Source organism: Chroicocephalus ridibundus, chromosome 4, assembly GCF_963924245.1.
Source record: "Chroicocephalus ridibundus chromosome 4, bChrRid1.1, whole genome shotgun sequence".
NCBI lineage: Eukaryota > Metazoa > Chordata > Aves > Charadriiformes > Laridae > Chroicocephalus > Chroicocephalus ridibundus.
This window is the reverse complement of record NC_086287.1, coordinates 11,389,253-11,402,583: the sequence shown is the minus strand read 5'-3', so window position 1 is coordinate 11,402,583 and position 13,331 is coordinate 11,389,253. Positions and strand designations below refer to the sequence as shown.

Genomic DNA, 13,331 nt, shown 5'->3' with positions numbered 1-13,331 from the left:
ACCAGCATGTCCTGAAGCTACATGTGATGTGAGCATGTTAATGCTGTCTGATGACATCAACATGTAGTTCGTCTGAGGCTGTAATGTGATTTTCCTGACATCTCCAAAAGTGGTAGTCCTGCTGGGCAGACTTTCAACGGTAGATAGAAAAGTATGTTTGCACATCAAAATAGGCAATTTATTTCACAAACAGGCACTGAGGTGTCCAGTTATCCATTCTGCTTATGCAAATACAAATTTTCACAAGCACAACAGCTGTGCCTGCCCTGTGATTATTTCCATAAGGTAGCGGATTGTTAACTGAAGGAGACATGCCTTATGATAATGCTTATGGAGCATTTCTGGGGGCTGGGTTGCACCAGCGCAAGAAGGGTAAAGATAGTCTTAATGGCACTTAGGCTCACAACTGGAGTGGTGCAAAACTTGCATTGTGAAATCTGAAGCTGGTGCCAGGTTTGTGAGAAAGGTCGTGACCTGGATTCAGGGTGAAGACTGTGGCCCCTGGGCCATGCTCTATCTGCGTTGATTTGGGGTGTGACACATACAAAGCCTTCCTGCTCACCCCCTGTTCCGTGACTCTCTTGGGCTCTGGGGTGCTGCGGGTGGCCCTCTGGGCACAGGCTGCATTTCTTAGGGGCTGGCGGGTGGTGGGTTTGCACAGGGTGCTGCAGTGCACCCAGGGGCTGGATGTGTGTGGGAGTAAACTGGATTCCCCAGAGAAGCCTCCCCATCCACCAGCGCCCAGCCAGCTCCTGTGGCCCACTGCAGACCACAATTGCAACCCCACACTTTGCAACTCTCTTGCAAAGCACTGCAACCCCCGTTGCAAGCCCGTAGCGAAGCGCTGCAGACCCCGTTGCGGGACCCCCGTTGCGGGGCGCGGCAGATGCCCACCCGCCAGCCGGGTGGCCCCGCGGCGGGGCGGCACAGCGCGATACCCCGGGCTCCCCTTCCACACTCCGCTCCCGCCGGGCCCCCTCCCGCGGGCTCCCCTATGAGGTCAGCGCTGCGCGGAGGCCCCGCCCGCCGCCCCGCCCGCCCGCGGCCGCAGGGGGCGGCGGGCCGCGCTCCGCCCCGCGGCCGCCCCGCTCCCGCGTTCATTTCATTCCTCCCCTCATTCCGCGCATTCCTCGCATCGCTGGCGCCGCGCAGCCCGGCCGGGAGCCCGGCCCGCCCCGCCGCCGGCCGGGCAGCAACTCATCCTCCGAGGGCTCCGTCCGCCGGCCCGCGGCAACCTACCGCCGCGGTATAAATAGCCAAGCGGCGGATTAAAAATAGGCGCGGGGCCATAAATAGCTGGGGCGGCCCGGGGGCGGCGGGCGAAGTTTGCTGTCGGAGCGCGGCGCGCTGGCGGTGCGCGGAGGGGGGCCGCGGCGCGGAGGTAAGAGGGGGCCGCGGGCGCGCACGCCGCGCCGCCGGCGCTTTGTGCGGCGGGGCGGGGGGTCGGTCCCGGCCGGGGTCGGCCCGGGGGGCTGGCGCCCCCGCAGGTGCCGGGGGCAGGCGGGAGAGGGGCCGCGGCAGGGGGAGAAGTTGTTTCCCGCGGAGTTCCTGCCGCTGCGGGGCCGCGGCCGGAGCTGCAACAGGCGGCTGCTGCCCGCCCCGCGCCGCTCCGCTCCCCCTCGCCGCCGCCGCTGCTCGCACTTAGTTGCCTGAGTCACTGCTCTGCAGCCGGGCGCGCACACACAGGCGCGCACACACACACACACACACACACTCTCGCTCCCTCTCACACACACGCGCGCACCGATCCTTGGCATTTTTCACATTTTTTTCCACGGGGAAGCAAGAAGTTAGGAGCAGCCCCGGGCTGGCTGCAGGCGCTCGCAGCCCTCAGGAGCGATCCCCCGGCGGTGCGGGCTGCCGAGCGGCCCGGCCTGCCTCGGAGCTCTGCTCGGTGCGCTGCCCCGAGTTTTGCTTTCCTCCCCCCTTTTATTTTTCCTTTAAAAGATGAAAGAAGGAATGTCCTTTTTCGCTGCTTCTTCTCCTTCTCCAGAGCTGCCGCTGCTGCTGGTTAATTGCACATTCAAGTGGAAAATTTTCGGGAGTCAGCAGAAACATTGTATCCAAAAAAGACAAAGTCGCAGTTACAACAACACCGAGGAGATTGTCCCTGGAAAACTTCCTTTCGGTAGGAACCATAGGGTTTGCTTTTTCTTTTTTCTTTTTTTTTTTTTTTTTTTTAAATTTATCCGTAACGTTTTAAAGAGATCTATTCTACAGATGTCCACAGTGCTGATGCGGAGGGCCGGTGGCAGCCTTTGTTCACAGAAAGAGCGTTTTCAAAGGAAGTGCACTTCTAAGGGGGAGGGAAAAAGTTATACAGTACGGCTTTTGTAACAAAATTAAAACAAAGCGGCCCCTTCCAAACAACTAAACAAAAACAACGAGGACAAATAAATCAGGGGGAGGGGGGGAATCTCTCTATTTTTACCAAGTAAAAAAGTTTGCGCTCCTGCCTCAGTTGAACGTAATACTAGTCATGATTTTTCTTCTCTTGAAATCTGTTTTAAGTTGAATGGTGTTACAGTATAAAAATATTTATGAAACAATGAAATACCAGCCACCCATGTTTCTCAGGAGAGTTGTTAACTTATTAGAAACAAGTGCCTGCCTTTGATATGAAGAGATGAAAAGTGACCTCCAGAAGTGCTGGAAAGTTAGGGAGCAGTTCTGTTCTACGCTTTCTGAATGTAAATGGCTCCCAGTATTTTTTAACTGTACGCTGTTGAACACCATCTGGGAAAGAGAGGCCAAGAAACATCAGATTGTACTGGCATTTTCTGACATAAAACGGTATATGTAAGAAACGTAAGCTGAAATGGCAGAGCCTCAGGGAAAAAAAGTACCTATACAGCTGTATTCCTGTCTAACAGAAGCATATTTGCTTTCCCTGAGTGCTGATGAAGTTTAGAAACGCAATATTGCCAGCAGTTTTAACAGAGATATCTAAACTAGACAATGACAAAGTTTGGAGCTGTGTGGATAAAATACTGTTTTCTCTAGCTGAATGTTCAGTTATTATGCAGTACATCTAATATGGAAATCTCTGTGGGAATGCCTCTTACAGGAAAATTCATGTAAATAACTAAGTGCTACCTGCAATTGAATATGAAAACAAAAATGATTATAATTACATTAGGATTTAATTTAAAATTATGTAGGATTCATTTTATAACCCAAGATTGGGAATGCGTGTCTGTAATGTATGATGTATTCTGTCTCTATAAATAGTTGGGGAATACCATTACAGGGATATTAGATTGTACTGATGGTAAGATGGTGCTATCAAAAATGACACAGACCCATATATAAAATTACTTCTGGGGGCAGGAGGGAAACTTGCATGTTTGTTTGTATATATATGTGTGTATATGTATGTTTGTACACACACCTATGCATACTTTATTTGGGATTAGAAATACAGGAATTAAACCGGTGACTATTCTTAAAACACAAAATTGAAGATTTTATATTTGGGTCACATTTTGAACTGCAAGTTTTTATAATCAGCTCTTGGAAATTATTTTCATTAAAGGTAAACTTTCTTTGCGGTGCATTTATTTTTCACCTTCAGGGTAAAACGTGTATTCACGCTGCACTTATTTTTAATGAGATCTTATGGCATTTTCTATACCATTAGGGATAATTCTGCATTTTGTCTACTGCAGGTTTTTATCAGCTGACCAAGCAGAAATTCTGGATGCAAAGGATTTATTTCAATTTTTATTCTTAGTAATCTAGAAATACCTTAGGAAAGTACTTTATTGCTAAACATGTTAGGTGTATTTTGAGCATCAATTTTACATACGCTGCTTTGGTGAAGTAAATATTATTAGCCTTTGTACCCAGGAGAGTGTAACAACAGCTCTTGAGATTCAAATTACGGTTTTATATTCTCTACAGTTTCTTAGTCAGTGCTGAGTGGGATGTATGCAAGCAGTGAAGCAGAGCAAAAATTTTGATTTGACAGGAGTCTTAGTAAAGACAGCCTCTGCTTAAAGGAGTTTTAATTAAACAGCTAAAAAAGAACAACAGAAACTTAATTATGAACTAGACCCGCCGTGAGTTTCCAGCTGAGAAATGATAGCGTATTGTGATGTGTGGAGACGTGTGAGCATGTGTGTAACATGTTTGGTATAATTTGTAACTAGTGTTTTTTTGTTGTTGTTGTTGCTGGACGGTGTAGTGGTTTTGGATATCGTTAAAGTGGTTTTAGGCTTTGTTTGTCCACGCCTGAAAAAGTTAAGCTCAGTTAAGTCACATGCAGGGAGGGAAAAGATTTCTTCCTTCTTTCTTTTTAAGCTACCTTTGTAGATCATATTGTAAGCAAACTTTTAAGACATTGTACTGGAAAAAGTGTAATAAAGATTTCAGGAGTTACAGAGCCATTCTGGTGTCTTTCACTTAATAAAAAGGGAAAGGTAAAAATATGTAGTTCTGTATTATGATATAGCTGTCAGTTTGCAATCTATAAAGTAGGATGGTTACATTGTAGAAGTAATCTGATTTTATTGGAAGGTGCCTAAGACTGTTTCCAAAACACAAAGATCTTGTGTACAGTTCTGAATGTGTGTGTTTGTGAGGTTACCTTCAACCATTACGGTTCTAATGCAGGATTTCTGACTGTATGTACACAAGCATACATCACTCTTTTGATCTGGTATTTCTTCGTGACATTAATATTAATGCTATATTTTTCCAGAGATGGTTAAAAAACTCTCTTTCTGAAGTGATTCCATTTATTTAAGACAAAAAGGTTTGCTAGATCCAGTCCTTACTCAGGTTAAAGTGACTGGGATGACTCATAGGAATAAACATTCGCTGGATCAAATACTACGATATTTACAGCATATGTTTTACGTACATGGTTAGTATCATATCTGATGTCTAAAGAAGGGCATGGGTGCTATTCTGTGTCTTTGATTAAAAAGAGTATCAGATTTGACACACGTGCTTTTTCAAATTTTTGTACGGGGCTTATGTTCTGCTTGGCTTGTAATCTGTCTAAAACTAGCAGGCAAATTTCTATTAAAAGTTGGTCACTCGTTCCATTTGTGCCCTTATTCACAGCACGTGCAAATTTGAGGTGAGGGCTGACTTTTGAAAAATCTGGTCTAAATTCAGCTTAATTTCACCGACTTTGTATGGCCTGTTGCTGTATTGTGTTGGCTGTAATGAGGGTGCAAATTGGCCCTTTAAACATGATTTTGAAATGCCCAGTTCATCAGAGGGACCAACTTTTGCATGAGAGAAATTGTAGTTACTTGTTTCTGGCATTTGACATTTAATTACTGTTTTGTTACCACGCAGCACTTTGCCATTAATGCTTGCCTCAAGTAGGAATGTTTTAGATTCCTAAACTACAGTCATCTATTATTAAAAAATAATAATTTAAGTGAGTCTCAACAAAATTTTAGAACCTGCAAGAGGTAAATCATCTCCCTGAAAGAAATGGCTGTTAGAGGTTTTGTGGCAGTTTATGCAAGTGTTGTATAATTTAAATTGCATCCTGTGATATATGAACAGATTAATGGCATTATTTATTGTAAAGCCAACTGACTCTAAGCCACACTGAAGACACATTTTTAGAAGAAAAACCTCTGCAATAAATTCCCACTTTATGACCATATCTCGCGCTCTGTTCTTGCACAAAACTCCTTTTGACTTTTGCAAGTGGAACAAGGATGGAATAATATTTCCTGGAATAATTTTGTGTTTGGTTTTAATGATTGCTCATTTCCAAAACATAAGAGAGTGAAAAGTTGTGGACTTAAATCTTTTGAAGCACCAACTTCAAATCTGCTTCTCAGATTTGTTGCATAAAATTCAGCTAAAAATCTTTTCTAATTTAATACCCTGAACCTCTCATGTTCTTATATGAAACCCTGATCTCACGGCAATTACTGAGAGTTTTATCTTGTTATTGGTAAAGCCTGAATTTCTTTCTGTGCTGATGCAGACTCAGTAGCTTTTATACTGTATCTGGTTCTTAAAGTTCCACCAGAATTATATTAATTTTAAAATACAGGGATTGAAGAAGTGGAGGGAAGAGAAAGAAGGCAACAAGCCTGTGTCAAAATCTGGCCCCTCACAACTAATTTGAGATATTCTACACAGGAAGTCTATGAATGTCTCAGAGTAACCCATCATGTGCTACATGCCCTTATTTGTTATATGAATTCTTGTACATATGTCAAGAAGGTGATGAAAGTCCACAGAGCGTGTAAAGGGCTTATAGCCGCTTGCCCGGTTGGTGTAGGGGTGCAAACCCATTTCTGAGTCCCTCCAGCTTGTGTCTGGGTTCGGCAGAGGGAGGACCTTTGAGTTTGGCTCCCGTCCAGTGGAAGGTATCACCTACAACTTTTTGTTCTTTGTCTTCTAGTCATTGTTTACTGGAACAACGTGATTACTCCCTCTGCATCCTGTTGTACCTTTCCAAATGGCCTTCTTAGATTTCTAGCTCATATTAGCTCTTACTAAACTTTCGAATCAGAGATAGCCTGTGTGGCAGCAGAAGCATATAAGCACAAAATACAAGTTTATTTGCTAGCAGGTCAGAAGGTAAACTGTGAAATCTCAGTGTGCTGGGAGGGGGAAGGGAAGGAAAGTTTAGGATTATGTGTAAAACTATTAAAATGCTATTGACTGGGAATCTAAAACAATGACGAGTGCTGTTGTTTTTACAGATACATGAACTGAAAACTGCTGCTAATGATGGGAAATGTTAATTATGTGAGAACATATTGAACTTATATTCTCTGGCATGAACTTTTTTAAATGCATCAACTGTGCTGCCTTTTATGCGCACAGCTTTCTAATTATCATAATTCAGTACAGCTCTGGCTTTTGGAAAGAGTTCAAGTGCAATCTCAACTTAACATGAAAGGAGGTTTTTTTGTTTTTTTGTTGTGTTTTTTTTTTTTTTTAAACTGAGAATGTTCAAGAACAATTTGAAAAGATAATCTAAAAATGCTACATACTTAGCTGGGTATAAGTCAGAAAATAAATATGTTCCCATAACTGCCTATCAAAGCAGAATAGATTATTAGAACAGAAAGTTATCTATTTTTCTCATGATGTCTTTCACACTCCTACAGAACACAACTAAAACCACATTTTCATAATTGAATACCATAGACAGATCTAGTATATATTGATTGACAGTACTTTTTATTTTGTCAATTTTTGAAATGATTAATTGAGTGGATTACTGTATAGTTATTAAAAGATTTTTCCTCAAATAGTATGTAAGTAACAAAGGTTTAATTTTCTTAAATAAAGGAAGAAGACAACTTTTATGATTTTTTTTTGGGTATTAACCGATTGTGTTTCTGTAGCATAGTAAAGTCCCATTGTAAATCCTCCTTATCTGTCAGTATTCACACCTTGTCTTCGTGGAGCTTGAGGGGGTTGTAAATACCAGGTCTTTTGAAAGCTTTCAAAAGTGTTTTGTTTTGGTCTAGTGGTTTTTTTGTTTTGTTTTTTTATATTTTTTTTAATGAGCAGGAAATAAATTTCATTTAGCTTGCACTCAAATTATCCTTTTGCATTTTTTTTGTACATGATCAAATTGTTAATTTCCACACCCCCCCCCGCCATTTTACCCAGCTTCTAGCTCAAAAAGAATCAGATCTTTTTTTTTTTTATGTACTTGTCTTTTCCTTTACTACAGTGCGTGCTACATTTCTAAAATGCAAAGAAAGCCCCAGTGAAACAAAATGACTTCATTTGAGCTGGCACTTAAGAGCAGAATTCACTTCCATAGTGCTGAAATAAAAGAAGCCAAGTGTTTTAAATAGCCACTCCCCTAGGCCAGAGTGTTTTTAGAAAAGCTCATTGTCTAGATTTGAGCTGTAGCAGTATGCCTGCCTCTGTTAAATCTCCTGATCCAGACAGCTCGATTTCTAAAGTTGACATCTGGTTTACTCTTTGTTCACCTGTTTAAAAAAAAAATGCAAATAGGCGAGTGTGCCATTGCCCTAGAGCTCTGCAAAAAAATAAAAATGCTGTTGACAGTTTGTCAAATAGTGCTTCCAGTCTAAGACTGCAGTAGCCTATTGTTATGCCAGCAACAGGCCACAGAAGTTGTGGCACCATATGGCTAGTATATGCTTCAGATAAGCTATCTGTTAATTTAGCTTATCAGTAGCGTTTTGATATGCTTCATGTTTGAATCGCCAACCAGTATGGCCTTGGGTATTTTTGGTGCCAAATTATTCCTTAACGTTATAGACATCACAGTTATTCCCTTGGTGGAATCTCTCACCGTTCATTCACCTCATGGTGCTGTGAACAATAGTGCTTATTTTTGGAATTAGCCGTTCTGGACTGTTTTTTTTACATGGTTGTCTTTCTGTTGGGAGATTATAATTCAGGAATGACATTTTGGTTTTGAGGGGAGAAAATGTCAGAACAGACTTCGGAAGAAAAGGTAAATTCATAAAGGTTTAGTGGATTAAAGCCTCTGTTACGTGTATCTCAATTAAAATATATAGTGTTTGGAGACATTAATTAATGGGAGAAATGAAATTTTATTCATATTTAATCTACCACCATCATGTGTACACACTTTTTGTGCTAAAGCTGGTTTACAGTTTAAAATAAAAGGCAGAACTCCTGTAAACAGTTTCATTTTCCACATCCTTGATTTTACCTTTATTCTTTTAAAAAAATTAACCTTTAAAACCAGTTGTGTCCCTTTATCTGCTGTCAGCTGATCTTTGAAGATTTTTATTTTTTTATTTCTGCTTTTACCACAATCAACTGAAAGCCTAGTAGAAGACTTGAAGATTCAATGAAAGTTCCTTCATCTTCCCCCTACCCCCGCCTTTCTTTGGCTGTAACTATTTTGTTGCAGAAAAAATCTCAAACCATAAATACAGTCTTCCATTCAATGCTGCAGTGATGTCCTTAGGGTTGGATCTGTCTGCGTTGCTCTCTGACCTTGCAGCACATTCCTCTGTGTCTTCTGCCCTACAGGCTCTGTCTTGCTGTTCCTTACAGGCATCTGTCTCTGGTTGCCTGGACCATCCTCTTTCTTCGCGTATGTGCTTACTTGCTCTTTGGCAGCGCTTGATTAGGCTCTCCTTCCTTTGGATCATGGTGGCTTTTTTCCCCCTCCTTTTGCTATCCATCTTGCCACGTCCTCCTTATGCTATGTCTTCTGCTGCTGCTCATGGACGTGGTCTTGCTCTTGGGTCTTTTTGCCCATCCCAGTCACCATGCTGTTTCCACTCCATCCTTGCCCTGGCTATTGGAAAGAAAGGACCGCTTGTGCTTGTACAATGCCTTTCATGTCCAGGATCCTTAATGACCAATAAAAGGTCCAGATTCTATTTCAAATAAATTTACAGTCATCTTCTAAATCTGTTTGATGACACCACTTTTTTAGTAATGAAAGGAGCTCAAAGAGAAGAAAATTTTTCTCCTGTCCCTTTGGAACAGAGTAATATGATAGTCCAGAACGGCAGCCATTCTTTAATGTCCCACTGTGGACACATGGAAAAATGCAGGAGCTGGCAAAGCACCTAGGGGCCAACCAGATGAGCAGTGAAGTGAGAGGCGATGCTCCCACCTCACCACTGTGCCCGAGTCAACACGGACACCTGCAGAAAACAAGAAAGATTTCCTGCCCTTGGCTTGGCATCTAAGGCTGCTGACAGAGGCTTTTACTTTCTCTACAGGGACATGAAATGCTAGTGTCTGTCCACTTAAAACTGGTTTGGGGGTCATCTCAAATTTTAGATCTGTTTTAAATTCAGATTTAGAGTTCAGGTCCATGGTGTGACTCATGCAGTTGGATGATAATAGCATTTTTTGTCTTCTGGCTCACTGCAGATCAGACCTGTGATCTCTCATTCTGGTGTGATTGGGGGGCAGGTAAGCGGAGAGTTCAGGAAAGGAGAAGTATTGAGACTTCCAGTTTTCTATGAGGCATGTGGGCATCTTCCCTATAAGTAATTTCTAAGTGCTTAACTGTGAGAGGCAATTTCCAGTCCACAAATGTATCTAGTTATCGCCCATAATGAATATGGTTGTCTTTGGTCTGATAGGGCCATTAAAACTTAACAAATCTCTGTTTATTTAGTATAATAAGATGCATCTTTCGTATGCTTGTGGGGTTTGGATGCTTATTTTTCGTTGAACTTCAGAGCCTGTGAAGTTTTAGTTGATTTGGTATCTGCTTGACTTGGCTTTACTGGTGTTTCATTGGTTCCAGTTGTTGTTTTGTGATAGGAAATCCATAGCTCCAAATAATGTGCATTTTGCTCTTTAAATTGACTATTATTTAGGCTTAGTAATTTCTTGCTCTGCTTCTTGGCGTATTTACTATATGCTTACTGACAAGTTGTAGATAAGCGTGTTTGAAACACAATTTTAAAATATGCAGCTTCCTATACCAATGCACTTTAGCCTCTAGCATTAGTAATATTTTTTTGAAACAATGACCCATAAGTAACTTTATCTTCCAAAATCTCTAAAAACAATACAAAGAAGTCCAAAAGGTAGTGGAATTATCATAGTTCTTGGTTGCTTGGAAAATTAACTAATATTCTGGCCTCTGAGATTTTGGAAACAAATTAAAGAACCCTTTTTTAGGTAGCAGGCTGCTTTTAATGGTTCTTCTGTATTAAGGAAAGTACAGTATTGTAGGTTATTTATTTCTGGGCATGCAGTACAGGGTGAAGAGCCTGCAATTCAGCTAGCAATGCCTCTGTGCCCTGAGGTAAACTCTATTTCACAAAGGGAATTTTGATTATGGTCTACTGCTCTGTAGCATAGTGGAGGCTTCAAGAGGCAAGTGGTAAATGCTACCAAAGAAAAGCTGGATTGGAGCCACTGACGTCATCTAAGTAAATCTGCTGTAGGACTATAGCCATAAAATGACTGCCAGCCACTGAGCGCACTTTGGCCTTTTCTTGTCAACTGTTTTAACTGCTGGTTGGGTTTTTCCCCCCCCCCCCTTTTTTTTTTTCTTCCTCCGAGCAACATGCATTTTGTTTTCTTTTTTGTGCTAGTTGTGCGTGTGGTGAAATATAGAAATGCTAACATCCCCCTCCCTCCCCTCAACGCTGTACGTAGTGTGTGAGTAGCTGCAGCTTGCAGTTCAAAAATTAAAAAGTAAACCAGTACTTTTCCATACATGAGCCTAGCAGAATTAAGCTTCCTTCACAAGCTATTTTTTAGGTGCAAGAGGCTGGCAGTTCAAGTTACAGCATACTGATGAGATTTGTGTTGTGGGCAAAAAGCATTTTGATGCACTGGAGGGCATGCTTCCCTCTGGAAGAACTAAACGCGTAAAAATGGCCGGTTTTCAATTCTGAATTAGCACAAAATGCATGTGTTTGTGAGTGCTTAAGATCCAGTGTTAGTCATTGCTTTAAGACTGACCTCTGCAGCTCCAGTCACTCCTGAAACAAAACTTTCCTGTTTCCAACACCCAACTGTATCGCTACCAGCCAGTCTTTTCACGATACTCTTTACACACACCCAAAGATACCACATGCATTAACAGTAGTAGCTCTAGGATTCATTGATTAATACGTAGCCATAGATACATGTGTACCTAGGGGTATACCTAAAAATGCAGTTGATGTCCCACCTGTCCTCCACTTGAATTTCAGCTGTATCAGGATTGCAAGAAAAGTACTCGGGTTTTTGACAGTGGATTTTGCATTCCTTGTCAACATTCTCTTGAAATGAATTTCCAGGAAGTTTTGCATACTGTTTTTTTGTTTGTTTGTTTTTTTTTAAATCAGAGTGCACTGTAAAACACATTTATAATTATTAGCCAGTGTGTCCCATGACAATATTTGTTTACTTGATTTATGTACTTTTTTTTCTTTAAAATAAAAATTAAGCATCACTGTTTTTGAAGTTTGAGTCTTATGATCAGAAATATATTAAAACCAGTATCTTATCCATGAATCATTAGATGAGTCAGTTCCTGAAACCACTACAAGCCTCACAGTTCTTGGCTACGACTGAAAGCAGGAAATCCAGGCTTCAATAACTTCCTTTCCCAGTACTGGCTATAGCAGTGTTAGCGGTTAGTATATGCTGCTTTTGTAAGCAATAGGAAGATGTATGTCTGAGGAACAAAGGCACTCAAGTCAATTTGCTGAAACTGTTTATAATTTGTGGTCTTGATTTGAATGTCAGGATATATTGGCATATACTACATTCTGTGCTGCAGTACATTTTCCAACAGTGATATTCAGAATATGAAATAGAGGGAACACATTATGGCACAATTCTTGGACAAAACCCATCTAATCAGTTTACCAGAAAACAGGACGATATTTTAGTGATAGCATCCAACTCCTGTAGAGTAATGGGAACAAAAACTGAACACATAGGAGTGAATTTAAAATGTTTATTTAGCAGTTACTTTGTTTTATGCTTGTGCAACAAACTATTTTTATTCTGTTTCAGTGCTCCAAAAGGGCTTGAAAAAGACCCAACCCAAACATGGAACTTGTAAAATAAAAACACAATTTGTTTTTCAGTCTCCTTTTTTGTAGTGAGAACTGTTTGCCTCCTCATAATCAAGGACACATTGATTGTCTCTGTGTCAGTGGAGCATTGTTGGCTGCAGAATCTCTCTTTAAATACGGAGTGCCTGTACACTACGACATCTGTGCAAGAGGATGCACTATTTACCTTTTTGAGCTAACCGGGCCAGATTCAGGTTTTGTGCAATGTTGATCTTAATGTGTTTACACCTGGAAAGTATTCAACTCTCTATGTTTTTCTTAAATGAAAGATAGTTTGGTATCTTGTACTTATTATTTGGTTAATTTAACTCTCTAATTAATTAGCAGCACATAAAAGCTAAACCTGCCTTCTTTAATTATTCTTTTTGTTCTTCCCTCCAAAAAATCGGTTGTTCATAACAAACTAGGAAGAACACAAGTATTGAGAGCAATAAATTAGTGATACAACTGCATTAAAAAGCTACTTCTGACAGCGTTGGTTAAACTGTATATGCAGTATTGATGAAAAATACAGAACTCTTAATTTAAACAGGCAGAATGGTTATTGCATGTTAGGCAACAACACCTTCTGTATTAGATAATAGGTGAAATTGCTTTAATAAAGCAAGCTGCAAGTTGGATTATTTCTTAGCTGGTGCAGTTTGGTGTTGGTAAATTGACTTCAGTGTAACTAATGGCTACTACAGAATATTGAAACCAAACAGCTGACATAGGCGATCCCATACTGGTGTCCAGCGTGGCGCTTCTTGAGTCTTGTGTTTGTCAGGCAGTAGGGAAGAGGATGGGGCTGGGGAAAAAGGAGGGAGCTGAGACCGCCTTGAAGGCAGCTGAATG

General features: G+C 41.3%; 1 protein-coding gene across 4 annotated transcripts in view; it reads left to right on the top strand.

Annotated features, from left to right (window-relative positions):
• The first annotated feature begins 1,125 nt into the window (after positions 1–1,125).
• Positions 1,126–13,331, top strand: part of TEAD1 (TEA domain transcription factor 1) — a 163,161-nt gene continuing 150,955 nt past the window's right edge. For all 4 annotated transcript variants that reach the window (XM_063332123.1, XM_063332120.1, XM_063332122.1 and 1 more), the window contains exons 1-2: positions 1,126–1,381; positions 1,994–2,128. The gene's annotated coding sequence lies outside the window, so the exon portion shown is untranslated. The remainder of the gene's footprint in view (positions 1,382–1,993; positions 2,129–13,331) is intronic.